The sequence below is a fragment of the Cherax quadricarinatus genome, chromosome 44, assembly GCF_038502225.1.
Source record: "Cherax quadricarinatus isolate ZL_2023a chromosome 44, ASM3850222v1, whole genome shotgun sequence".
Taxonomy (NCBI): Eukaryota; Metazoa; Arthropoda; class Malacostraca; order Decapoda; family Parastacidae; genus Cherax; species Cherax quadricarinatus.
Window position 1 is genome coordinate 4,670,805 of NC_091335.1, and position 4,181 is coordinate 4,674,985.

Consider the following 4,181-nt stretch of genomic DNA (forward strand, 5'->3'; position numbering starts at 1 on the left):
ATATAAATTCTAGGACATAAATAGAAGACAGAAGAACTATATACAAAAGATGAGGTAATCAGTCCCTCAGCCTTGGAGTTAGTGTTGAGAGCACTGCGGTTGTGGGGATTATGAAGTACAGGCAAGGAGACTGGTGTTTATATAGGCGTCAGTGGATAGGGGCGTGTAGCAGACGAGGGCATAGTCACTGGTAGGCGGGATTTCCCAGTGGAAGTAGGTCCTTCCCAAAGAGATGGGTTAGTTGCAGCAGCCGTGAAGAAGGTCTTGTAGATGTCCTCTGAACCAAGATTCCATGATGTTGCAGTGTCTGACAAGTTGTGCAAGACAGGTATACAGTACCGACAAGATGTAAGTTAAGACACATGTGCAACATCTGGATATCTTTATTGTAGACGTTTCGCCATCCAGTGGCTTTATCAATACAGATTCATAGCCATCTAGAGCAGCCATTGGCTGAAGAAACTCTAGATATGAGGTGATGCACTGTGTTGCCCCGTGGAACGTGTCGACACCTCACATATTTACTGTGTAGACACAACTACACAGTAGATGTGAAGTCAGTCGCTGTATTATTAGTTTCAGTATCACAGGAAGCGCCTTTGTGAAGGCGCTTCCTGTGATCGTATTTGCTTGGACCACGTCCTCCTATACACACACACACACATACACACACACACACACACACACACACACACACACACACACACACACACACACACACACATACACACGGTTTAATGAAAGGCTGCATACATCGGGTACAGAGGTGCGTGCAGGTAGGTGGGTGGGTGGAGGGGTTGTTGCGCGTGCAAGTGGGTGAGTGAAGACAGATGGTAGCTACCACCTGAGTCAAGTAGTACTAGACTCAGGTGAGCCACCTACAGAGGTACGTCAACCAGGCTCTTGACATCGCACTGTGTACCGCCCACTTACACTCTCCCCTCACACTATATACACACCAGTGTTTACACACATCCTCACATAGTGTCATACAAGGATCAAGACACACTGTGTGTATGACACAGTGTAAACATTATCCTGGGATCAATGTTTGTGTCAACACTCATTAAGGTGGTGAGAATCCTACTCTTTCTTGGTTAATTAACCTCTGCGGCGGCCGAGACGGGGGTAATTAACCTCCCCGGGTCACTAATTAACCCGGAGAACACAGACATCTTTGTTTTTCTTTCGCTTATTGCAATACCTGTCAAACTGATTTTGAACCATGTAACTACGTGGCTGTGTAACTAAGTAACTACGTGGCTGTGTAACTATGTAACTACGTGGACGTGTAACTATGTAACTACGTGGCTGTGTAACTATGTAACTACGTGGCTGTGTAACTATGTAACTACGTGGCTGTGTAACTAAGTAACTACGTGGCTGTGTAACTATGTAACTACGTGGCTGTGTAACTATGTAACTACGTGGCTGTGTAACTATGTAACTACGTGGCTGTGTAACTATGTAACTACGTGGCTGTGTAACTATGTAACTACGTGGCTGTGTAACTATGTAACTACGTGGCTGTGTAACTATGTAACTACGTGGCTGTGTAGCTAAGTACGTGGCTGTGTAACTATGTAACTACGTGGCTGTGTAACTATGTAACTCGTGGCGTGAACAGTAACTACGTGGCTGTAGGGAACTAATGTAGTACGTGGTGAAGTACTGGTATGTAACTACGTGGCTGTGTAATATGAACTACGGTGGCTGATGTAGCTAAGTACGTGGCTGTGTAACTTGTAACTACGTGGCTGTGTAACATGTAACTACGTGGCTGTGTAGAGATGAACTACGTGGCTGTGGTAGCTAGAGGAGAAGTGAAAGTAACTAGGGTGAGAGGGAGGTGAGAGAGGAGTGGAGAGAGGAGTAGAGAGGAGTGGAGAGTAGAGGGATGAGTGGGAGGAGAGGGAGAGGAGGGAGTAGAGGGTAGTAGAGGAGAGGGGAGTGAGAGAGGGAAGAGAGGAGAGGAGGGAGAGAGGAGGGGGAGAGGTGAGAGGAGGAGAGGGGAGGTGAGGGAGGGAGAGGAGTGGGAGGGAGGGAGGGAGTGAGAGGGGAGGAGGGGAGAGAGGAGAGAGGAGAGGGAGTGAGAGAGAGTGAGAGAGTAGAGGGAGGGAGAGAGGGGAGGAGAGGGAGGTGTGAGGGAGAGGGAGGGATGAGGGGAGGGGAGGAGAGGTGGGAGAGGAGAGGAGTGAGAGGTGAGAGGTGAGAGGTGGGGAGAGGAGAGAGAGGGAGGGAGTGAGGAGGGGTGTGAGAGGGGAGGTGAGGAGGGAGTGAGGAGAGAGAGGGAGTGAGGAGGGAGTGGGAGGAGGGAGAGAGGGAGGAGGAGGGGTGAGAGGGGTGAGTGAGGGGGAGGGTGAGAGGGAGGAGAGAGGGGTGAGAGGAGAGGAGGTGAGTGAGGGAGGAGAGAGTAGAGGTGGGAGAGAGGAGGTGAGGAGAGGAGGGAGGGGTGGAGGTGGGAGGAGGGGAGGGAGAGAGGGTGAGAGGGTGAGGAGGGGAGAGGAGAGGAGTGAGAGGGAGAGGGGAGGAGTGAGAGGAGGAGGGGAGGAGGGGAGGTGAGGAGGAGGGAGGGAGAGAGAGTGAGAGGGAGGGAGGGTAGGAGGGAGAGGGGAGTGAGAGGGTGAGAGGAGGAGGAGGGGAGGAGGGGTGAGAGTGAGGAGGGAGGAGTGAGGAGAGGGAGGAGGAGAGAGAGAGAGGAGAGAGAGGAGAGGGGAGGGGTGAGAGGGAGGTGAGAGGGAGGAGGGGAGAGGGGTGAGAGGGGTGAGGAGGAGGAGAGGAGGGAGTGAGAGGGAGTGAGAGTGAGAGGGAGTGAGAGAGAGTGAGAGAGAGTGAGAGGGAGTGAGAGGGAGTGAGATAAGACAAGATGATGATTTTAAAAGTGTTTCTCTTTTATTTAATATCTCTTCTTGTCATGTATGTCTCTTCACCCCCTCCCCATCCCCCTCCCTCCCCCTCCCCCTCCCCCTCCCTCCCCTCCCCCTCCCTCCCCTCCTCTCCCCTCCCCCTCCCTCCCTCCCTACATGTCTACTTTCAGTCATCCACCAGCCATTGGTAGATTAAGACATATTTTTAACCAGTTTTAAAAATTATCTCTGTCTGTTCTTCTAGTTTTAACAATTATCTCTGCTTGTTCTTCTAGTTTTAACAATTATCTCTGCTTGTTCTTCTAGTTTTAACAATTATCTCTGCTTGTTCTTCTAGTTTTAACAATTGGCTCTGCTTGTTCTTCTAGTTTTAACAATTATCTCTGCTTGTTCTTCTAGTTTTAACAATTGTCTCTGCTTGTTCTTCTAGTTTTAAATAATTATCTCTGCTTGTTCTTCTAGTTTTAACAATTATCTCTGCTTGTTCTTCTAGTTTTAACAATTATCTCTGCTTGTTCTTCTAGTTTTAAGTTAATTATCTCTGCTTGTTCTTCTAGTTTTAACAATTATCTCTGCTTGTTCTTCTAGTTTTAATAATTATCTCTGCTTGTTCTCTAGTTTTAACCAATTATCTCTGCTTGTTCTTCTAGTTTTAACAATTATCTCTGCTTGTTCTTCTAGTTTAACAATTATCTCTGCTTGTTCTTCTAGTTTTAACAATTATCTCTGCTTGTTCTTCTAGTTTTAACAATTATCTCTGCTTGTTCTTCTAGTTTTAACAATTATCTCTGCTTGTTCTTCTAGTTTTAACAATTATCTCTGCTTGTTCTTCTAGTTTTAACAACTTATCTCTTGCTTGTTCTTCCCTAGTTTTAACAATTATCTCTGCTTGTTCTTCTAGTTTTAACAATTATCTCTGCTGTTCTTCTAGTTTTAACAATTATCTCTGCTTGTTCTTCTAGTTTTAACAATTATCTCTGCTTGTTCTTCTAGTTTTAACAACATTCTGCTTGTTCTTCTAGTTTTAACAATTATTCTCGCTTGTTCTTCTAGTTTTAACAATTATCTCTGCTTGTTCTTCTAGTTTAATAATTATCTCTGTTTATTCTTCTAGTTTTACAATTATCTCTGCTTGTTCTTCTAGTTTTAACAATTATCTCTGCTTGTTCTTCTAGTTTTAACAATTATCTCTGCTTGTTCTTCTAGTTTTAACAATTATCTCTGCTTGTTCTTCTAGTTTTAACAATTATCTCTGCTTGTTCTTCTAGTTTTAACAATTATCTCTGCTTGTTCTTCTAGTTTTAATAATTATCT

General features: G+C 45.6%; 1 protein-coding gene across 1 annotated transcript in view; it reads left to right on the forward strand.

The window, feature by feature from the left end:
• Positions 1–862: 862 nt before the first annotated feature.
• LOC128697344 (uncharacterized) overlaps positions 863–4,181 on the forward strand; it is a 16,713-nt gene continuing 13,394 nt past the window's right edge. Inside the window, exon 1 of the mRNA XM_053788964.2 lies at positions 863–886. The gene's annotated coding sequence lies outside the window, so the exon portion shown is untranslated. The remainder of the gene's footprint in view (positions 887–4,181) is intronic.